The sequence below is a fragment of the Spermophilus citellus genome (assembly GCF_964194105.1).
Source record: "Spermophilus citellus genome assembly, chromosome: 18".
In the NCBI taxonomy this organism is placed as follows: Eukaryota; Metazoa; Chordata; class Mammalia; order Rodentia; family Sciuridae; genus Spermophilus; species Spermophilus citellus.
Genome location: NC_138200.1, coordinates 66,283,623 through 66,306,702, shown reverse-complemented (window position 1 = coordinate 66,306,702; position 23,080 = coordinate 66,283,623). Strand labels below are relative to the sequence as shown.

Below are 23,080 nucleotides of genomic sequence, written 5' to 3'. Positions count from 1 at the left end.
CAGCTCCGGCCTCTGGCCCTGGCTCCCCCCACCTGGGGCTCTGCTCTGCGGCTGCTCCTGCCAGGAGGCCACGGGCTCCCCTGCTGCCCCTGTTCTTGCCCCCCACCCCCAGCAGGCCTCTCCCACTGCCCGGTGTCACCCTGCACCTCTGCCGGGCAGACCTGTCCTCCCATCCCTGCCTGCAATGGATCCAGCCTTCAGCCCCGGCCAGGGGTGGCCGGACAAGCACAGGCCCCCCTCGCCCCCCACCCCCGATCCCTTTGCATTTCAGATGAACCACATCCGGGTTAAGCACATCCGGGTACCACAGGGTCACGCACCTGCTAGGAGCATTTACCATCTGACCGCGGCAGCTGGGCCCCACCTGGACCAGGACGCACCCCCCTCGGCTCACACCGGGTCCTGGAACCCGCAGCACAGGTCTCCACCCGTCCTGGTGTGCGCCAGGGAACACTGCGTGGACGGGGGACCCGTGCTCTAGGCGGGCAGCTGACGGTGGCCCTTCCCACACACATCCTTCCATGATGGGCCTGGCCGGCCTCCCTCGGCCGTTGCGGGAACAGCTCCAATGGGGCAGACGCGCGGAGGTCCTCGCAGGCCCCAGGCACTGTCACCTCCAGGTCCTTCCCTGGCTGAGCTGGGCGGCGGCTGGGCCCCGGGCTGGGGAGGACACACTGGCGTCCATCCCCCCCAGCTGGCCTCTGGGAAGCTCTGAGAGGGAGGCTGGAGTAGCCAAGGTCCCTGGACGCCCAGAGCAGGCAGGGCCAGCGTCCCCCGCCCAGCCCCAAGTCTCAGCTGAGTCTCTGTCCAGCTGTGGGACAGCAGAGTGTCCAAACGGGCCCTGATTTGAGACCTGTGACCCGGGAGGGGGAGACAGGATGGCATCTCCGCCCAAGCAGACGGCAGCGGCAGGGACGGCACCAGGTCACTCCTTGACAAGACACGGAACGCTGGGCGGGAGGGACAGTCCCCGGGAAGGCGCTGTCACCAGATCCCGAGAAACAGACTGCGGTGGTCCTGCCCTCGGGAGCCGGTCTTGGGGATGGATGAGGCTGGAACGCAGGGAGGGAGATGCCAGCCAGGGCGCTGGGCGGTGCCTGTGGGCACGCAGAGGGCACAGGTTCACGGGAAGGACATGGTAGAGCGTGGAGGGAGCCCAGGTGTCCACACCTAAGCCTGTGCTCACACGTGTGCACGTGAGTGTGTGGGCACACACCTGTAGGGGCAGTGGACGGGCCAGCCTGGCTGCCCTGGCCAGTATCGCACCAGCGCGCCGGGCCAATCCTCCGCCCGTCCCCGCTGTCCGCAGATAGAGGCCGGGGACGGCTTCACGGCCACCCACCAGCGTGATTTCCAAGCTGCCACTCGGAGCAGGTGAAGCGCTCCTGGGGGGGTGGCACGGGGGCCACTCCGGAGGCCGGGGCCCGTCTGAGCCTCTACCCACAGAGCCCCTCGCCAGGCCAGGCCGCTGTCCGGCTCATCTCTCACACACAGGGGCCCTCAGCAGACTGGGACCAGGGATGCACCTGTGGCCCTGGGGCCTGCTCAACCGTCTTGGGTCCCTGGCCTCGTAGCTCCCCAGGTGGCCAGAGAGAGGCTCACGAAGGCCCAGGCTGAATGGTGCCAGCTCAGCCTGGGCTGCGGGTGGCAGAGGCCAGGCCTTGGCCATGAGAGCTGCCCAGCGGCTCCCAGTCGGCTTGTCCTGACTGCCCGGCCTCAGCCCTCTGTGCCCACTGGAGCTGGCCAGAATCTCTGCTCCCCAGCTGCCCCAGGGTGACCAGCAGGGCAGGAAAACCTCTTGGCAAGGGCAGGGAGCCGGCAGGAAGGGAGCTGGGCGGGGGTGGGATCACTGCCTGCTTCCTCGAGGGCTATGAAAGGTGCCATTGTCCAGAGGAGAGAGGCCGGGGTGGCCTGGCCCCAGCCCAGCCAGGCAGGCCATCCCAGGACTTCTACCAGGGTGGGCTTTGGGCAGGGGCAGCCCTCCCCAGACGTGGAGTCACGTGGGACAAGGGTCAGGCCAGGCGTCTCGGGGCTGCGAGGAGACAGCAGGCGTCCTCTCAGGAAGACGCTGGACAGGCCTGGGGTCTGGCCTGCCCAGAGGAAGGACAGTCCCCACGAGCTGTCTACACGAGGCCCTCGGGGCCAGCTTGGCAGGCCCCTGTCTGGGTAGGAAGGAGGCCGTGGGGAGGCCTGAGGCCTCTCGCTTCCCAGAGCACAGCTGTGGCCACAGTCCAGCGGAGCCCACGAGGCAGCCCGTCCCCTCTGACCAATCCCCAGATGGCACCTGATGCCCTCCTCATCCTGACCCCCAGCCCAGGGGCCTGAGCGCCTCTCAGAAGAGGGGACTCTGCAGATGGCACGAGGCGGAGACGAGGCAGGGCAGGCGGCGGCCCTGCCCACGGCTGTCCTGAGGAGCTGTGTGAGGACAAAGGACTCGGAGGGACGGGTCCACAAGCCAAGGGGTGCTGGAGCCACCGCAGCTCAAGGGCTGAGGGACCCTCGGCAGAGCTCAGAGGCAGTGGCTCTGTGACCCCGAGGCTTTGGACCCAGATGCCCACCTGCAGGGAGACCCTGCCCAGCGGTGAGGAGGCCTCCTCTGAGTCCCGGCCGTCCTGCTGGACACCGAGGCAGAGGGAGGGTCTCGCTCATCTGCTGGGGGAGCCGGAGAACCAGGGGCTTCAGAATTCGGGGCTGGTCTCTGGGGGCAGCTGACCTCTTGGCCGTCAGGAGGGCCGTCCACTGAGACTAGGGAGCCCTTCTCCACCGAACCAGGGCCACCTCTGGCGGCTGAGAATGCTGTGGGTGGGGAGTGCGGGGCCCTGTACGTGCACCTGGGTGGACGCCCGCTCCCAGGTGGCCACAGTGATGACAGCCCGCGGCCAGTCCTCAGGAGCCCTCTGGATGGACTGGAGACAAGACTGGCCACTGCCCTTCTAGAGGGGCTGAGGTCCACAGCATCTCTCCATGAGGGCCTCGTGGTCCCTCCCAGCTGGACAGTGGGGCCTCCTGAGCCTGGGACAGCTCATCAGTGACTCCCAGGAGCCTGAACAGGGGACAAGGGTCAGCGGGCCAAGGGCAGAGGGTGGACAGCAGGTGAGAGGGCCTGGGGGGAGGGACGGGGGCAGGGGCAGGAAGACAGCAAGTGAAGCAGCTGACTCTCTGCTGGCTTCACCTGGACACCAGGTCCCCTGGGCCTCCAGAGAGGAGGGGAGGCCGGCAGTCACGGCCCTGAGTCCACGGTGCTGTTGGCCCTGAGGGGCGTCCCCTCATGCCCCCCTCTGGGCCCCCTAGTCACTCGCAGGCCTGGCAGGGGCGGGGTGTTGTGGGGCAGCTGGCAGGGCAGCTGGCGGAAGGCCAGGCCGCGGTGTCCCCAGCCCTGCTGAGCGGGTCAGGGGTGAGGCCACGCTAAGTGGCTCTGCGGGTGCGGAGGCCGAGTGACAGGCGCTGTGTGAACAAAGACGCGCTTTCCCCGGGCAGGTTGTGTGGACAGCGCAGCCGCGACCCTGTCAATCCTCCTTTTCTGTTTCTTTGTAAGAAGGGACGTCTGTTCCCGAGCCGCGCGGGGGAGGGGCGCCCGCCACGCGCCAGCTGTAGCCCCATCGGCTGCCGCGGGCACAATGGACGCTTCTGGGTGTGCCACCCTCGGCCGAGACCCCGCCCCAGGTGCGGCTGCCCGGCCGCCTCTGTGGCCCAGGCCTCCCAAGTGCCAGCTTGGGGACGGCAGCTGGGCACGGCTCATTAGTCCCCAATGGCGGGGGCCGCGGGGGCAGCCTGGCAGCGGGAGGCTGCTCCCAGCCAGCTCCCCGGGGGCCCACCATGCGCTGCCCTGGGCACTTTAGGAAGGGGCTGGGGGTACCGTCCTCCCAACCCTCGCACCCTCCCCTCCCACGTCCTGCGGTAGCTGCTGCCCACCGGAAGCCCGCTCTGGCCAGCATGGTGCCCACGGCAGCGCTGACCCGATGGGGCTGCCCTGGGTGCAGGTCTTGGCCCGCCCCGGCCTGAGGGTCCAGTGCCAATCCCAGGCCAGCTCTGGACCCACGCTGCTGAGCCGGGCCGGGCCCACCCTGTGCCGTTGGAGCTCCTCATCTGCAGCCAGGGCCATGGGCCAAGCCTGGACCTGGACCCGTGGAGGGCAGCCTGTCCGGCAGCAGTGGGCCCTGCCCGGGCCTCCGAGGGCCTCACTGCAGAGTGTCGCTCTCCACCCGCACATGACCACGGGTGGCCAGGCTGCTTCTGAAGACCTTCTGGGCAGAGAGAAGGGCCTGCGGCGGGCGCGCTGAGGCTGCTCTGAGGCCCGTGTGCCTGGGAACAAGGTCCCCGCTGCCCGTCACCTGCCAGGGTCCTGCCTTGTAGCCTGAGATGGATGCGGCTTGAGAGGGCCGTTTCCAGGCCCAGAGGCCAGGGGCTGTCCGTCTTGACACGGGGTCTAGGGTCTTAGGAAGTGAAACTGGATCTCTGACCAGCTGCCTGGCCACCAGAGCAGGCCTTGCACACGTCACCTCTGGATTCTGAGAAGAGGCAGCTCCACGTTCTCGTGAAAAGAGGGGAAACTGAAACAGGCACTACCGGGGTCTCCTGACGTTCATGGCCAGGGCCCTCGGTTGCTTCCGGCCACAGGGACCTCCCCGTCGCTCTGGTGGGAACTGTCCCTGCTGCTGGCCCAGAACCCAGGAGGAGGCAGTCAGTCCTCCTCCACTGAGCACCACTCTCAAGGGCTGGGGTGTGACTAGAGCATGTGCCCAGCACGTGCAAAGGCCCTGGGTTCCAGTTCCAGCACCAGAAGGAAGAAAAATAGCCCGACCCGGGTGCAACACAGCACATGCATGTCTCCGAGAGTCCCCAGCCGGGAGTGAAGGCTGGCCTCACCCACCGGGATCCCTGGCCTCCGCCTCAGCTGCCTCTTAAGTCTGTGCTGTCCTGCCTGGCACGGTGTCTTGGTCCACCTGGGGCCTCAGGCCACACAGGGTGGTCTATTCTAAGGATGTGGTTGACAGTGGGACCTCAGGTCACAGGGTGACCTTGGAGGTGCAGGAGGCGGAGGTTGGCCATGTCCACGTGATGGAGCCCCAGGGAGGACTGTGGTCTTGGAGGCTTAGGGCAGCCTCGGGCTGGCAGCAACCCCCACAGCGTCGTCAGGAGGGGCGGGCGCTGTCCGCGTCTCCGTGGGGAGGGACGGCGGGAAGCCCTGTGTGGGGCCCTCCTGGACGTGCCCATGTGCCCTGCCCCCTGGCCTCTTGCTGTGGCAGACTGTGACTGGCCGCACCAAGCTGAGTTCTTGATGTCCCCCCAGCGCACTGCCACAGCAGAGGGGCCTTGGGGACCCAGCACCCTGCAGTCGGGAAGGGACAGTGCTCCTGGGAGCTGTCTCTGGACCGCGATGACTAAGCGGAGGAGGAGGGAAGACTCAGGGGACGCCCCAGGGGGACGGGGGCTCCTGTCTGAGCAGTGCCTCCTGCGCCCGCAGAACCTCTGAGACTCCGGGAGCCCCGGGCCACAGGCGGCTGTGGCCACAGGTGGCAGCCCCGCGGCTGGCCAGTCTCCCCCTGCTGCAGGCCCCTCTTGGGGACATTTCACCGCCCTCACCTGTAAGGTGCCAGGGCCCCTGGAGCGCAGCACTGGGTCCCACACACCGGGGACAGAGACCCTCGATGGCTTGAGCTGTTTTGACACAGAGTGGCCACAGCAAAGCAGAACGTGTGTCCCAGGGCGCGAGAAGGGCCCAGGGACACCAGAGCCCCGGGCCTGTGCTGCGTGCCCCGGTGGGGACACCCCTGGGCCCCCCAGAAGGCCCCCTTCCTTTCTGGAAGACGCTCCTCTAAGGCCTCCTGCAGGGGGCCACACCCTGGACACCCGCGTCCCCCAGCAGGGCCCAACCTGGAGAGACGGCCGCCTGCGCTCCAGGGATGTGGCCTCCAGGTCTCCGTCCTGGCCCTTCCCTCTCCCCTCCCCAGCTGGGGGGACCCGGGAGGAGGCAGTGGAGACCAGCGCAGCTGAGGCAGGGCCCAGGCTGCTCTCCACACAGCTGGGCGTGGAGACCCCCGAGGCCCTGGCTCAGCAGGATGGGGACTCCCAGGGGCCAGCGCAGGGCCCAGCTCTTCAGCTGGAACGGAGCAGGACCTGAGGCCACCCAGGGAGCTGCTCCGTGGGGACAATGGCCCCCAGGGCTCCCCGGAGGCCAGGGAGGCTCACACTGCTGCTGCAGGACGTGCTGGGCGCAGCTGCCGAGCGCAGAGACAGTGGGCATCAGGGTGAAAGGCCACGGTCCGCTGCCAGGACAGGGCGTCCACCACGAAGGGGCGACCACCAAGCCTGGGCTTAGCTGGGAAATGGACAGCTGCCCTCCACAGGGGACCTGAGGTGGCCCTGACTCACACACCCGCACAGGACAGGTGGGCACTCCTGTCTCCAGCGGGAGCGAGACAGCCACAGTCACCTGCAACCACCTGGTGGCCGCGCCTCCTCTGCTGGCCTCGCTGCCCCGTGCTCACCTCAAGTGGCCCCAGAAAGACGCCCAGCAGCCAGCAGCCAGCACCTGCTGCCAGGAGGCTCCGCGGGGCTGCGTCCTGAGGGCCTCTAGGCGCCCAGTGCAGGCCAGGCCCTGGCGGGACCCCTCTGTGCTGCCCACCTGGCTTCTCCTAGGACCCCCCCTTTCCTTTCTGAGGTCACAGCCGGGCTCTCCTGGCTCAGAAGGACCCGTCCCTACAGAGCTAAGCGTCTTGCTCCTGGTGGTCATCCCGCCTCACCTACGTGCCCAGTGGAGTCTCCGGGAGGGCCCACCTGGCACCGTGGGTGCCAGGGGCCTCTAAGACCCTGCTCTCTGGGCGACGGTGTCCTCGGCAGAACACGCCAAGCAGGCTGCCGCCAGGAGCAAGGCCAAGTGAGGCCCTTGCACACAGCAGTCACTCCATAAGTGCTGGCCACGGTGCCCACGTGGGTTGCACCACCTCGCCCCGCGGACAGGCACCTGAGACCACAGCAGCCAGTTGTCCCTGCGCCCCCTGGTGGTGGGGAGCACTTCCTGCAGGGGAGGACAGGTAGCCACCATCCGCGGCCAAGGTGGACAGTGATGTCAGGCGGGCTTCCATTCTGGGGACACTCAGCGATTCAGCATCAGAGCGTGGATCTGACACCACCTGCAGGTGTCCCCTGACCTTAGCCCCACCAGGGTGGCCCCGAGTGAGGCGAGGGTCATGTGGCAGGCCTGTCCCTTGTCCACCGTCCTGAATGCCAGGCACACCCTGAGCACCGCACGAGGCACGCAGGCACTCACCAAACCCTTCCCTCCCCGACACGCCTGAGCAGCAGGTCCACCCCTCTGGGGCCTGGCCTGTCCTAGCCGGGGGAATGGAGGTACAGGGTCACCCACACGTCACCGTCCCCATGTCATTCACTAGTGACACCCGGGGGGGACCATGGCACGAGGGAACACGGTGACCGTGCTCCTCGACCCTGGGGCTCTTTGTCACCGCGGCTGGCCCTGCCCGCCTCCACCCGCAGCCTCAGAACCACAGGGTGCCGTGGAGAGGCCCGTTCCCGGCTCTGAATCAGAGGCCCTGACCGGCCCTGGAGACCGGGGCTCCTCCTGCTGCGTCCACCCCGCCTTGGCAGGAGCCTGGACGGTGGGCGGGGACACGCTGACTCATCTGCAGCTGGCGGCCACTGGTGACCTGGGCCGGCAGGACGTTCACCAGGGCCCTTGCCCTGGCCGGAGGAGCCCGCTGAATGAGGAGGCCGCCCCTCAGCAGGTGGGAGGACCTGGCCCTCTGGGCAGGACGCTGCCGAGTCACCTGGATTAAATCAGCCGTGACTCCCGGGCTCCAGAGAGCGGGGCTGCGGGGACTGGTCCCTTACTTACCCTCCCCCTTCCCGAGGCCAGGGGCAGGCAGCCATCAGCACCCATCCCAGGGCCCCTGCCGCACTGGGGTGGAGGTGGGCAGGGGACAGGCAGGTGCAGCCTGAGACGCGCAGGGGACTGACGACCGGGGCGCCCAGGCCACCTGGGAGGAGACAGAGCTCCCACGCTGGGCGGCGTCCGGGGTCCCGGGCACAGCGAGGTGCAGCCCTGGTCACAAGGGAGCCCAGAGGAGGGACACCGACCAGGTGTAAGTCCCCACCCTGCCGTGGGGCTGGCAGCCACCAGAGTGCAGAGGACCCTGCAGGAGGGTGGCCCTGGGGACCTGCGGCCCCTGGCCAGCGGCTCCCGCCCCACAACCAGGGCCAGGCTCACAGAACCGGCTGCCCCGTACGCGGGCACCTGTGTCCCCCTCCTCCAGCCCTGCTGAACCCCAAGTACCGGAGGCAGGTGGGCGGGGGCGCAGGCTCCCGTCGTCCTCCACCCGGGCCCCGGCCCTGCTGCACGCCGGGCTCCCTAGTGGTCAGGACCGGGCTGGAGTCCCCACCAGAGAAGCCACACAGGGCGCCGCTGGTGACGGCTCGGGCCAGCACCCGCCGCCGGGGCAGCCTGCAGAGGGACACTGGGGCCAGCAGCCAGGCCCCAGGGCAGCACCGCGTGGCTCCGCGGGCGAGAGGCCGAGAGCACGGGCAAGCCACCGCGCAGGAGACTGTCGCTGCCACGGCGGGCACCACACTGCGGACAAGCGGGCGCTGCTGAGCGCTGACTCGGTGACCTCACTCTCGTACGTTTCCCATCAACTGGTCCCGCAGCCGCGGGCGGGCAGAGCCCCCGAGTCAGCCCCAAACAAGGGCAGGTTCACTGGACGCCCTGCTGAGTGACCAGCCCGGGAGGCCAGGCCGTGGCACGGGGCGGCACACCTCCCAGCTGAGCTGTGCACGGCCCCGGGACTCGGCCTCCTGACTGTCCCTCCCGCCAGGTCTCGGTAAGATCACAAGGAGCCGGACGTGGAAGGGCACAAAAGGGCCCAGTCAACGGCCATCAGAACCAGCTCGGCTCAGCTGAGTCCCTCCGTTTACAAGTAAGGGGCCGACCAAGCACAGTCACAGCCCCCAGTGAGCCCGCCGTCTGCTGTATTGTTGTGGCCAACCCCCTGGTGCCCCCCCCAGAGAGCTGGCATCTCAGCCAGGCACGGTGGCACATGCCTATGATCCGGTTACTTGGGAGGCTGAGGCAAGAGGATCAGAAGTTTGAGGCCAGCCTCAACAAGTTAGGGAGGCCCTGTCTCAAAATTAGAGATCAAAAAGGGACAGGGGTGCGGCTCAGTGGTGAGCGCCCGGGGCCAACCCCGTTCTCCTCTCCGGGACTCGGAGGACCACTTCTAATGACAGGCGCAGCAGAGGGATGCAGAGGCTCCACAGAGGCCCCGAGGCCCACAAAACCTCTCACAGACGGTCACCGCAGCCTCAGGGGGGAAACAGGCAAGTGGCCCCAGCCCTTGAGGGGCCCCAGAAGGTGGGCCGTGCCCGTGAAATACTACTCAGCCATGAACAAGAGAGAGGTGCCGACACGCTACAGCTCGGAGGCGCCAGAAAGGAGATGCTGAGCAGGCGGCCAGGTGTGAGGGCACCCGCCAGACACCTTGGCACGACCCGTGCAGGCCAGCAAGTCCCGAGGCAGAGAAGAGCCCGGTGCCGCCAGGGCCCTGGGCCTCCTTTCCAGAGAGGTAGAGGCCCACCCACCAGGACGGGGCCTGGGGCGGGACAGGGCCGGGAGCCCTGGGAGGAAGCCAGTGTCCTGGGGAGAAGGGACACGAGGGAGACCCCCCACCCCACCTCAGGGGGGTGGCCGTGTGCAGACGCTGTTGCAGGTCCCTGTCCTCGTCCCTCCAGCCTCCAGGGCACTGAGTGTGTGCTGCTCTCAAGGCCAGCAGGAGGCGCGGGGCCGGGGGCTCCAGCCGGTGGCCCTGTGACCTGCTCCCCGAGCCACAGCAGGGCACCCGGCCTCGCTCCCCACATGTGCACCCCGGGCAGGAGCGTGGCCACCAGGAAGCCCTGGGCTGCAGCCATCCTGCAGGGCGGGGCGGAGCGGCCAGGGCCCAGCGGAGCCAGCCCCCGCCTGCTCCTCCAGGAGGACCCGCCCAGCCCCACGCCACCTTGACCAGAGCCACCGGGCAGCACGTCCAGGGGCGGAGCAGCAGCGCCCACTCTGGGCAGCACCCACACCGGGCAGCGCAGACACCGCGGCGCTGGACGCTGGAGGACAAGGAGCAGCGTCCCCCCAGTTCTGGGACGGCCCACCACGCCTGAGCTCAGCCTCCCGGCCTGGGGCGGGGGACAGAACGTGCCCATTGTGAGCCGCAGTGAGGTCCTCTCCCCGGGCCTGCCCGGAGGAGGGGAGGCCGGCCTGGCCGGGGCGCCTAAGTCGCGTCAGACGCTCACGCGCACAGACGTCTGTCTGTAAATTATTCAGGAAGCTGATCAAAGCCGAAAGTCAGACAACTTAATCTGCCCGCAGCGGACGCTGCCGTTCTCCATGGAGGCAGATCTGGCAGCTCCTCTGGTCCACAGAGGGGGACTGAAGCTCAGAGAGGCTAAGTGGTTTCCCCAAAGCTGCACAGCAAGTAGTTGAGGCCCTGGGCCAGGGCTCCTCCCAGGCGGAGGACTGAGCTCCTGGCCTCCTTGCTGGGCCCTCGGGTCAGGGCAAGCTCAGGACCTTGCTGCTGACCCCATCAGCCCAGAGCCAGCTCTAGTCAAAGGAGGACACGGAGCCTCTGCTGAGTGGCGGGACACTGCTCTGTGTCCATGGGGCAGGATGGGGCCAGGGAGGACTCTGGGGGCCTCCTGCTCCCACCTCCGCCCCCCAGCCTCCTGCAGGGTGAGGGTCTCCTGGTCAGACCCCTGCTGGGTGGAGCAGGGCTGGGATGAGGTCCGGCCTCCCTGCCAGGTGGAGGCCGCACGCTGTGCTGAACGGGGACCTGTGGACACGGCTACCCTGCCAGGGTGGACAGTCCAGCATTCAAGCCTCCCCCAGGATGCCAGGGCAGGACGGGGCTGGCCGGGGCCGGGAAGGCAGGGCTCTTGTGGCTTCAGGGAGAGGACATGCAGCCCAGGCCACACAAAGGCGCTCTTCTGTAGCGGCTGCCGGCTGGCCAGCTGCTCCCTGGGGACAGCAAAGGGGCAGCCCTGGCCTCCTGGTCTTGCCTCTCACCTGAGTGCCAGACGGGCTCAGGCACCCAGTGGCCTACCCAGGTGGCTAGTCCGGACCCCAGCTCTGCTGGGTGACCCGGGGCGAGCAGCACACCCACTCTGTGCTTCAGTCTCTCCATCCCACAGTGTAGACGATGGGTAACCCGCCGTAGGTGGCCTGTGGATCCTGTGGGCTAGTAACTGCCCCTGGGAGGGCCTCTGTGGTGGCCCAGGGCTGCAGCTGGCTCCGGGTGCCACTGCCGCAGATCTGCCACTGCAGACGGTGCCCCCCCCCCCCCCCCCGGCCCACGGCCATGGCGGAGCTGCTGCTCTCGGGGCCGCTGGCAGGCCTCCCGTGCAGCCTGCTCAGGTTGGGGACTGTGCAAGCTGGTGAGGCTGCAGCACAAGTAAAGAGCAACTCAAACTGCAGAATGCAGGAGGGGGCCACCTCCTGTCCTCCTGGATCTGTCCCAGACCCCTGGAAGGCAGAGCCGGGTACAAGGCAGAGCTTGTTACAGAAAGGTCCTTCCCTCGCTCAGGACACGCGGCCTGGTGTGAGCTGTGTGGCCTGGATGCCTAGTTTGTGTTCTTGTGCAGTGTATAACCTGCACAACTGCGCATGGCAGCTCTGGAATGAATGAACAGGGGCCAAATGAGAGACAGAGGGTCTCAGGACTGCTCCCGGTCTGTGGAAGCCCAGCATCTAGGTGGCAGGAAAAAGACCCATTTATGTGCCAGTTAAAACCAGCCAACAGAAGGGATCAGCACCCGATGGATGGGATGAGATGACCGGACTGCGGTGACCCTGGAGGATGGGAGGAACCTCGGGTGGCTGCAGCCGCGAGAAGCCCCGCCCAGAGGAGACTCCTCCTGAGCCAGGAAAGGCCTCTCAGAAGGGAGAGGGAGGAGCAAAGGCCCCGTGCCTCGGCCCTGCCGGCCGGGTGGGGGCGGGGGGAGGGAGGGGGGCAGACCAGGGCTGGAGGTGGGGGCGGCAGGCTGTGGCCGTGGGTCACCGAGCCATGAGCCATCGTGACCCACGGAGGGCCCAGGTCTTCCAGAGTCCCACAAAGCCCGGCGGGCGGTGCGGGCAGACAGCGCCCCATGCGGCCTGCTCTGGCCTGTGGCTGGCGGCCACCCCGGGAGGCCAGGCCGCAGTCCTGCCAAGAGTCACACGTCTTGCACAATTTCCGGGAGCCAAATCCGACAGAGCCATCTGTCTCAAACAGACCCCAGCGCTCGCCTCCAGCTGGTCCCTCACACGCGCCAGAGCGCTCGGTGGCGGTGACGGTGCAGAACACTCATCTGCCAGCTCGTCCCCATCCCCCCGAGAGCCAGCAGGGAGGCCAGAGGCGCCAGAGAGGCGAGCTCGCGGCTGTGGCTGGAGCACAGGCAGCCAGGCGGCCCCGCGGCTCCCGGGAGGCAAGGCCCCCCGCTGCCCCCGCCCGGCTGGGGACCTCCCCGCCGCCCGCCCCCGCCTCCCGGCTCCCCGCCTCCCGCGGCCCCCCCCCCCCCCCCTGCGCCGGCTGACAACGGAAACACGGGCTCCGCCCCTCCCCGGGATGCAGAGCAGATGTTCAGATGCCCGGATCCTTCATCTTTCCAGAAAAAACACCAGCCCGACTCGATCTGCAGCTGGCCATCGGGCCATGGACGGCTCCCCCCACGCCACCCACTGCAGGCTGCTGCGGCTCGGGCGCCCGCCTCGTCCAGGCAGGTCGCGCAGGTGGACGGCTGCCCTGCGAGGGGACGCACGCCTGGGGCCACAGGCCCGCTCAGACCCGCCTTGGTCCTTCAGAACCGTCACTTCTTCTCAAGTAACCGTTCCCATCTCCAATGGTCACCTAGCGAGGACACCGCCTGAGCCCACCGTGGGGCAGCAGGGTGGCCACCGTGCTCCTGCAGGCGCCCGGTCTCACGGAGGCTTGCTGACCCCGGGGGTGGCCAGGCAGGACCCAAGGGGCACACCCAGCCCTCCTCCTCTGTCAGCCCCTCATCCAGCACCCACCCGGCCCCAGACCACGGCCCCCAGAGCCCCCCACGCTCCTGCTGTCCGGGGGCTGTGGCGTCCTGCGTGGCCTGGGGGCCCAAGAGGAGGGACCCGGGTCTCAGGCTCAGCAGCTGCTTGGTGCCCTGGGACCCGGTGCGAGGCCCCTCCGTCCACGAGACCTGGGACGCGGCCTCGGCCCCACCTGGGGTCACCATCTGGGTCACCACCCGGGGCGGCTCCTGCTGCCCGCCCGCCGGCCCGAGCAGGACTCGGAGGCACCCAGCCTGCCGCAGTGGGCCTGTGTCATCTGAATCCCTGGTGACAGTGACATCTGTCCTTTGCTGTTCGTGGCACCTGAAGATTTAAAGTGACCGTTTTCCCCCCCTCAGAATGCGCTTCGGGACAGCGTGCTCGGACAAGGTGCCCGCGGCTGCCTCCCTCGTCCCTCTGCCCAGTGAGCTGGGGGCCACCGTCGCCATTCTGCTGTGGGCAAAGGTGGCTTTGTGCCCTGCTGTCCCATGCCCAGTGGCTTTCTGCTCTGGTCTGTCTTGAGCTCTGCCCTCCTACAAGAGCCGCTGGATCCCGGGGTGTCAGCCAGGCTGCCCCTGCCTGCGGGGAAGGCCCGGGGAAGGAGGACCCCAGCCCCTCCACACCCCCTAACCCCAGGTCCCCTCCACAATCCCCGCGCCCCAGGACGGCCCCTCAGGTGGGCCGCGCCTCAGCGGGCTGGGGTCCAGGCCACCGGAGCTTCACCCCCTGCAGGCTCAGCGACGCCCTCAGCTGGTGGACATAGAGGGGGGCTCTGGGCCTGGAGCGCAGGGCTGGGGGGGGGGTCGGAGGGGCAGGGCCTCACCTGCCCAGCTCTGCCACAGCCGAGCGCAGAGCCTCCAGGGGCCCTGCCAAGGCCTGCCTCCCTCTGCCGCCTGCCCTCCCCCGCCCCCTGTCTAATCCACTGTCACGTTCTTTGTCCCTGAGCTGCCCGCTGTGACTACACACCAAGAGTCATCCTGCAGCCACAGCTAAAGTGTCCCTGCTGGCCGCCTCTCCATCCTCCTGACATACGGGGCTGGCTCCTGGGCCGGGGGCATCTTGAGAGCTGAGCGGCTGGCCTCGGAAGGCCGCAGAAGCTGCCCACGGGGACGGGCACAGCCCTCGGCACAGTTCACAGCTGGGAAGGGCTGGCCTCCCTGTCCCCCCACTTTTTTCTTTTGCTACTGGGGACTGAGCCCGCGGAGCTGCACCCCAGCCCTGTTCTGTATTTTAGGGTCAGGGTCTCACGAGTCACTCAGCGCTGACACTGAGGCTGGCTCTGAACCCCCATCCTCCTGTCTCAGCCTCCCGAGCTGTGGGACTGCAGGCGTGTCCCCACACCCAGCTCCCCCTCCCCTCTCTATCACAGGAAGGAACTGAGGCCCAGGGTGAGCAGCTGGACCCGAGGGACAGCGTGGCACAGGGGGTGAGAATGCGGAGCCCCTGCCTGGGCCCGAATCCCAGCTCCTCCGTTCCTGTCTGTGTGGCCTCAGGCAGATGACTCGAGGTCTCTGGGCCGGTTTCCCTGACTGGGGAGAATGTGGCCTCGACCCCTCAGGCTGGTCGTCCCACCCAGGCCAGGGCACTGCACCACCTCTGCCAGGTCCACCCCACTGGGTCCGGGCCTGTTGCGGCTGTGGGTGCAGCGTGGCTGTCTGCAGGCCCCCGCGGGTCCCCCAGGCCTGGCAACAGTGGACAGAGCCCAGGCCCCCCTGGAGCCCTGGTCACCTGCGCTGCCCATGACAGGCCCCGCCTCCGCCCCCAGCTCTGCAGAGCCCTCTGGCTCCTCTGCCCCCACGTCCCAGAGCCCAGGCTCAGGGCCAGGAAAGGCCGGGCAGAGCTGGGGAGCCAGGCACAGGCGCCTCCACTGCCCACGGCGTCCAGGGCACTGCAGCTGCTGCCCGTCTGCCTCGGGACCAAGCGAGGACGCGGGGCGGGCAGGGGACCCGGGGTGGGGGCCGGGTGGGGACCTCCAGGTGGAGCAGAGCAGAGGGGACGGCCCGGGGACGCAGGGGGCCAGGGTGTCCACCCCGGGATCCAGCGCAGGTCGGGTCACTCAGACAGCTGAGGAGGGGCCCAGGGACAGTCAGGACACCGAGGCGCAGCCCCCCATAGGCAGCCGGCCGGAAGCCTCAGTCCTGTGTCCCCATCACACTACGCAGGGCAGCACGGGGACTGGCCAGGCGAGCCGCTCCCAGGGCCTGACCCAGAGACCCCGGGGGCGCCACACATGGCCTTGGGACACTCAGTCAGTGAGGAGACCTCAGCACTCAGTGACCACACAGCACTGACCTGTGCTGCCGGCAAGAGGCCAGCCCTCAGGGGGGCGAGGCCAGGCTGGTGGCCCAGAGCAGCTCAGGTCACGACAGAAAACGGCCACACGGCCTCCCTGGCCGCAGACCGCCTGGGCCACCAGCCTCCTGCCCGGGGCCCGCTGCATGGCATCCAGCAGCCTGGGTCCCACAAGTACCCGGCCAGCCTTCACGCACCCAGGGAAACTTGGGGACGGTCCTCCCCACGCGAGGACAAGGATGGTGGAGCCACGCGGGCCCTGCTGTCGGGGGGCGGAGGCTCCGGGTGCTTCCTGAGCTTCCGGGACGTGTCCTGCGGAGTCCAGCTGCAGGCCCGGGCAGCGGACCCTAGCCCCTCTGCAGCCTGGTCCTCCCAGTGGGGGGGTCTGACCCTGGATTCGGAGCTAACAACCCCGCCCTGGCCACCGGCTCAGCCCAAGAGACCTGCCTGTCACCCGTCCTTCTGCCTGCCTTTCTAAAGACAATGGGCCAGACCCTGCCCTCAGGGGGCTCTGGCACACGGGAAGCGCTAGGGGGAGCAAGGGGACGAGAGGGTGGCACTCTGCAAGTGACAAGAATGGCATGGAGGACCGCAGTCCCCAACAAGAGGTCACGGGGCCCGGGGGTGCGCAGGGCACCCTCAGCCCAGCCTCGGCCCTCGCTGGCGGACTGAGCTCGGGTGCAGCAAGAGCCGCGCTGGGCCCCGAGGTGGGGGGGGGGGCTCGGGGAGGCCGGGGGAGGCCGGGGTGCAGCCTCCTGCCTGCCACACCTGGGGCGTGGAACAGCGCTCCCCAGGGGCCAGTCCAGAGGCTGCGTGCCCACCGTCCCCTGGAGCCTGAGCAGCAGCCACCAGCTCTGCACATGGGGAGCCCAGGAGCAGGCTCCCCTAGAACTTGGGTCCCCACGGAGGACGGCGGAGCGCGGGAGGGAGAGAAGGCGCGCAGCAGCAGTTCCCAGAACCCCCGCGTGCTGGCCTGGCCCCGGAGCAGGCGGGAGGCACCCGGGCAGGAGGACAGCAGGGGGGCAGGAGGACAGCAGGCCGGGCAGGAGGACACCAGGGGAGCAGGGCTACTCACTTCCCAGGGTTTCTTGCTGGCAGGAGGTGGCTGGAGAGGAGGAGGCCACCCCATCAGTGGACAGCGCTCCCGGGCCTCCGCCTCCCGCCCCGCCCATGCTGGCACCTTCCAGGCGCCAGCCACAGTGCCACACCCGCCCGCGGATGTGCCAGGCCCCCCAGGCCCGCCACCCTGCACGGCAGACCCTCCGCATCCTCAAGATCCTCGGTAAGATCACCCAGAACAGGGTCACCCGGCCACGCGGCCAGCCCAGGGCGGCAGGGGCCACTGCGGCTGGGTGCCCGTGCTCAGCAGCAGGTAGCTGGGCAGAGGGGGCATCCCGCGCCTGCAGGAGGGTGGCCTGGCCTCAGCAGGGCCCAGGCAGGCCGGCCTCAGGGCCTCCTCTGCAGAGGTCCCGTCCTCACCTTCCCGCAGGGCGGGCGTGAGGTCAGGAGGAGCCCAGATCACAGTCCCCGCTGGCCACACGGGGCGGCCCCACCCTGGGTGGGAAGCCCCCAGGCGCCTGCTTCCTGCCACAACCCCCTGCGCTCCCCAGCACGGGAGCTGCCCCCCTGCAGGGGCGAGAGGCCCAGAGGGAGCCACAGGCCACCCCCAGGCAGAGGCCCTGGGCCAGAGGTCCAGGTGGGTCTGGCACCTCCCACAGTGCAGACGGCGAGGCCAGGGCTGGCAGGGACACAGCAACAAGGGCCAGCGCCGAGGGAACTGACCAGGGGTGGGGGGGAGGGGGCTCGTGGCGGCTGGGGCAGGAGGGTCCCCAGCAGGCGCCACACTCTCCAGCTGCACTGGCCCAGCCCGACCCCGCGCCCACTGGGGCCCTGCCCTGTGCACCCCGAGGGGTGGGCTCTGCCTGTCCCCCTCGTCCCCTCCAAGCGAGGGCCTGCTCCCCGCGGTGCCCTCCTTGTGGGCCCAGCCCTGGCTGCTTCCCCGGCAGCTGTCAGGGGTGAGGTCATGGGGTGCCCTCACTCGCCCCCTCCCGGGGTGGTGGACGCCAGGCGCTGGGCTGAGGAAGGGCTCTGACCGCGGAGCTGAGCTAGACTCCCTGTCCCCTGAGCAGCCTCTCTGAGGCTGCAGTCCTCGGCTGGCTTCTCCTTCACAGCACCAGCCCCAGAGACCAAGGGCGGAGACTGGTGGCAGGTGTTTGGACAGTGGCCACCAGAGGGCCTTCCAAAAGCCCTGCAGGTGCAGACGAGCTGCTGGCCTCGTGCACTCTGCTGTGTGACCTCAGGCAAGTCACTCCACCTCTCTGGTCCCAGTTTCCTCATCTGCAGAGTGGTGATCGAACCCCACCAAGGGCTCGAGTAACAAGGGCCACCTTCTCTGGGCCTGGCCACACGCCAGGCTCCACAGTGGAGGCAGCTGAGGGGCTCCCCGCTGCCCCTGGCAGAGCCTGGGGCTCTGAGGCCCAGGGGCGTGGGAGGCGCCCCCTCTGGCTTGGCCCACAGCCCCTCCTCGCGAGGCCCTGCACCCACCAGCGCGGGAATAAACCAGCCAGCAGCCAGCAGCCAGCGGGCAGCAGGCAGAGCCTGCAGGGCCATCTGCCTGCCTGGGCCCGGCCCCTGGCTTCCCAGGCCGAGGGCGCCATCTGCTGTGCACGAGGGACCTCACACCACTCAGCCCTGGCTCAGCTCTGGGAGTGACCCCAGGCCCCATTTGTCTAAAGTCCCAGGACACACCTCTGGGTTTGACCTTGACCCCCACGGCCCAAAGGGGCTGCTGTGGTGTCTCTGTAACTGCCTCCCCTCGGTGCAGACTATATTCAGAGCACGTGTACCTCGTGTCCAGCCGGGCAGAGCACGGCCCTGTGTGCGCAGGCCCCTTTCGAGCCACCCTGCCTGGGGCATGAGCCTGGCCCCCCCTGCTCTACTGTCCCCGCCTCCAGGCCGCTGCCCAGCCTCCTCCCTCGGGCTGCCTCTGCAGCCCCAAGTCTCACCCTCAGTGGAAGGAGGGGGCTGCCAGCGCCCTGGTGGCGGTCCTGGCCCGCGGCTGTCCCAGCTCCTCCCAAGGGGGCTGTGCAGAGGGTGGGCGGGAGCCATCCTCCACCTGCAGGCAGCGGCCACCCAGGCCCAGGTCAGCACCTGCTGCCCGTCTGCTCGCTCCATGTCACGGCCCCTCATGCCGACAGCCTGCAGCACCAGTGTGGCTGCCAGCGAGCTGTGACAGTGTCACGGGACACGGGGAGCCTGGAGAGGCCTCAGAAAGTGCCCCTGCCACCTCTCCTTCCTGCCTGCTGGAAAAGCAGGAGGCGGGGTGGAGGCCAGGCCTGGGGACACTGCAGGGTCCAGGTGCGCTCTCTGCAGCCAGCAGGGCACCAGAGATCCATCCCTGGGGACAGGTGCCCAGACGGGACGCGCAGGCTGGACACAGCCAGGAGCCCCCTGGACCAGCTCTGGCTCCGTTTCTCCTACTGCCCACCCCGTAGAGGCTGCTGCAGGCTCCAGAGACCCAGCCCGAGAGGGCACCCCCGGGCACCTCCTCCCCCTCCTGAGCTTCTAGACCTTGTGGAAAGCACGTGGGGCACCTGGGGGAGCAGCCAGCACGCCCCCGGGCACTGCCCTGGCCAGCTCCAGCCCAGCCGCGCGTGGTGGCTCCCCGTCCTGGCCCTGGCAGGCTCGTCTGCCACCTGTCTCTGAGTCACCACCTGTCATGGCTCAGAGAACAGGGACAGGCCACACTGACCCATCACCAGCAGATGGGCACGTGGCTTCCACCTCTGGCCACTGTGCAGTGTCCTCCTGAGGCGGAGGCCGTGGCCTGCACAGAACCCGCCCTCCTCACAGGGGACCTGCTTGCTCTCCATGGCCTCGCCCCTCCCCCAGGTGAGGACACTGGGCCTGGGCAGCCAGCCCCAGCTCCCGCCCGCCTGAGGGGGAGAGGGCAGCGGGGCTGAACCAGCCGGGCCTCGCCCTCTCCTGAGTGCCCGCCCAGCCCCGGCCCTGCCAAGAAGCCCTCTGTGCCTAGCCGCGCCCCGCGAGGCCAGCTGAGGGTCCACGCACACCAGCCACTCCTTGGGGACGGCTCTGCAGGCTGGAGGCCAGCGGCGGGGCCCAGCACCCTCCGGCAGAGGTGGAGACGAGGAGCCCGATCCCGTTTCCAGGGAAGTGAGTCTGCCGACCTCACACTGGGAGGCCAAGACAGTGGTCCAGGGGCCTGACTGGAGAACACGGCATCATCCCGTGCTCCGGCTGCAGTGCTGGGAGCCGGCCCCCTCCCACGTGGCCAGGCGCGAGGTGGACCGCAGCAAGGACAGGGCTGAGAGGAAGGGAGCCTGGCCCCCGCTGGCCTGCCCGGCTGATGGCAGTCAAGGGCACGGCAGGTCTGTGCGCCCACCCTGCCCGGGAAGCGGCCTCCACCAGAGGGCCCGGACAGTCCTCGTGAAGGTCCTGCGGGGGCTGGCCTGAGGCGGGGCCCCTCCACCCGAGGCCCACACGGCTGCTTCTCCCTGGACGCTGGTTTCCGGGCTGAGCAGGGGCTCGGCCATTGCTCCTGCTCCCACACTGAGCTGCGCCCCAGCTGCAGTGCCACTCAACCAGGAGGTGACCACAGCCTGGCCAGCCCCTCTCCTCACCAGGAAATGGGGGCTCTCCACCCCCTGGGTATCCCTGCAGACCGCTGGGCGCCTGGGCTCTGCAGCCCACTGAGGGCCGCCCAGGTGGCCTCCCTCTAGCTGGATGGACGGCTGTGGCGGAGCCAGACAGGCACATTTAGAAAGCGGGTGGCGGGACTCAGACAGTGCCCCTCCCACCTGGAAACACCCAGGGCGACGCTCTGTCCAGCGCAGGGCAGGGGCTGGCTTCTGGGGCTGTAAGTGGATTTGCCCCCCTAGCCTGTCCCTTCTGGGCCCCACAGGACTAGGCGTCAAGAAAGCAGCCGGCAGGAAGCCCTGAGCAGCAGCGGCTGGCGGAGCACAGGCCCCCACTGGGGGCTCTAATTGCTTCCAGATTCTGAGGACATTTGAAAACGAACCAGGACCTCTGGCTGCCAGCCTCCCGCGGGGGCAGAGAATCCCAGACGCCCTGAAGCAAGCGGCAGAGGACACCAGGAGGGGGATCCACCCGTCCCTGGAGAGAGTTCCGGTGGCCAGAGCCACCACCTTGGCCACAGGGAGGGCTGGGAGCCTGGGCAGCGTGCTGCGTCCAGGGCAGGGGGTTAGGTCAGAAAGCCAGGGCCCAGGGAGGTCCCCCGCAGGCCTTCTGTGGGTCTGCAGGACAGGCCACCCCAGCCCCCAGCAGTGTCTGTGGGGAGCAGCCGTGGACCTGGTGACCCCGGGAACCCAAAGATCCCGGTCAACCTGCGGCTCAGGGCCACGGTGAGAGGCGTGGGGTGCAGTTCCCTCGGGGACACCAGGAGCCTCTGTACCCAGGCCTGTGCTCAAAAGTGGAGGCTGGGGAGGGGCTTCCAGGGGTGGGGAGGCCCTGGAGGCAGCTCTGGGGAGCAGAAGTCCCCCTGCTTGGTCCCCAGTCACACAAGCCACACGCACCGTGTCTATGAACCTCCCTTAATGAGGAAAGGGGAGGGTACACGCTGCACACCCCCCACACAGAAACACACACGCGCACATGCACACCCAGAAGTGCACACAGGGGCAGCCATGCACAAGTGCACACTCACCCCACATGCATGCACATGCGCACACACACACTTCTCCCTCCAGCTGCCAGATGACAGCCGCCGCGGTCTGAACGTTACAAGTCAATTACGCTGTCCCCCGCCTGTCTCTGCTGCCGCTGGGGAGGTCATCTCACCATCTCTGGACATGAAAGAAGGACGGGGACACTCCCCAGGGAGGGGCCTGACAGCCCTCGGGAAGCAGCCACCCGTCAATCACAGGGGGGACTGGAGGTGGGGAGGCTGGTGTGATCTCACCTCCAAGTGACGCAGCCCAGTCAGCAAACCAACAAGGCCCCGCCCGACACGACTCTGACCACCCTGCCCCTCGGGTCCTGCATCCGTGGGCTGGAGGCCGTGCCCACCCCAAGGTCACATTCAGGACACCCTGAGCCTGGCACTCCCGACAGAGTCCCCCTCTGTCCCCTTCAGGACCTCGGTGTAAAGCAGGGAAGGAAGCAGCACCCTCCAGGCCCTGTGTCTGGGCACCGCAAGAGTGGGCAGAGCAGGGGACCCAACGTCCACCCCGGAAGGAGGCAACTCATGGAGTGTCACCAGGACAGACTCAGATACCCTGAAGGGGACGCCACCAGCCCACAGGGGTGCAGGCTGGAGCCCAGCAGCGGCCCCCCCAGACTGTGTGATGGGCATCTCCGGGGGCCATGGGAAGCTGTACCCCGTCACAAGAGCCGCAGGGCCCTGGCCAGCCCGGCAGAGGCACCCTGGTCCTGTCCCCAGCCCTGCTCCAGCCCCTCTGTCCTGTGTGTTCTGCAGCCCTGGGCGGCTCGCCTAACCCCGCCAGGGCCCGGATGGGGAAGTGAAGTGGGGCTGTGGGCATGGCACAGGAGGGTCAGCGGGCTCAGAGGGCAGTGAGCCTGGTGGCCACCGTCACCCAGGAGCAGGAGCACACCGTGAGCAGCCATGGCTGGTCCTCCCACGCCAGCGCTCTCCCCTGGGGCCACCAGGCCAGACCTCTGCTGGCACCTGTGGCCAGGCCCCGGCCCCGTCCCTGGAGGGCAGCTCTTCCTGGACAAGCCGCTGCTGCAGGGAGGAGGCCGCAGGAGACCGGGTGCAGAGGGACCATCCTCCCGCCCGCCCCAGCTGCATGGGTGGCGAGCTGGGCTCTTCCCACACATGGCTCACTCAATCCCGCCAGCCACCCACCGGTGTGGGCACTTCCGCTGTCCCCATGTCACAGATGAAGAAAGTAGGGTTCAGAGAGGCCCCAGTGGAGGGCCATGGCTGGTCCACGGCAGAGCTGGGCTTCGAACCAGGCACCTAGCGCCAAGTCTGTGAGCATCGACAGGGCGCACGGCTGGTGGGGGGCACCTGCTGCGGTTCTGGGGGAGCGGGAGGTGAGCAAAGCAGAGCCACGGGGGGTGGGGGCAGGAGAGCAGGAAGGTGTGTGAGAAAACGGAGAGCACTGGCCATGGCTGGAGGGAGAGGCAGGCCAGCGCCGCCCAGGCGCAGAGTAGCGTTCTGTCCCACCAGGCGCAGCGGGTGCAGGGAGCCGCAGGCTGGGCTGCAGTCTGCCCCTCTTCACCCACTCGCAGGAGCCCACCGGCACCGCCCTCCCCTCCTTCTCCCACACTCCTTCCCGGCTCCTGCCAGCTCCCCAGGGAGGGGCGGTGGGGGGCGCCCAGGGGAGGACGGGAAGGAGGAGAGCTGGTGGCTGGAAGCCCATCCCCAGGAGCCTCCACGGGGGGGGGGGGGGGGGGGGGAGCAGAGCTGGGCTGCGGCCCCCTCCCTGGGAACCCTGGCTGGGGGGGCTGGACGCGCTCTGCCGGGGGCCAGGAGGGCTGGGCCTCAGGGGACGCCTGCCGGGCAGCCGCGCTGCTGCTGGGTAACCTTCAGCCCTGACCTCATTTCCCACCGAGGCTTCTGCAATTTCTTCCAATTTTCCACATAATTAGCTGAGCAGGAGACGTAGCCTCTGCTCTGGAGGCCTGGCCTCCGAGGCAGGAAGGAGCCAGCTGCTCAGAGCCCTGGGCCCTGGCAGGGAGGCCCCCCCCCCCCGGCAGGCCTCCGCGTCAGGGGGTGGGGGGCAGGCG

The 23,080-nt window shown here is 68.7% G+C and overlaps 2 protein-coding genes across 5 annotated transcripts in view; both read right to left on the bottom strand.

Annotated features, from left to right (window-relative positions):
* Positions 1–3,502, bottom strand: part of COX4I1 (cytochrome c oxidase subunit 4I1) — a 327,664-nt gene extending 324,162 nt beyond the window's left edge. Inside the window, exon 1 of the mRNA XM_081273142.1 lies at positions 3,489–3,502. The gene's annotated coding sequence lies outside the window, so the exon portion shown is untranslated. The remainder of the gene's footprint in view (positions 1–3,488) is intronic.
* GSE1 (Gse1 coiled-coil protein) overlaps positions 1–23,080 on the bottom strand; it is a 298,010-nt gene that overhangs the window by 227,967 nt on the left and 46,963 nt on the right. The window lies entirely within an intron of this gene.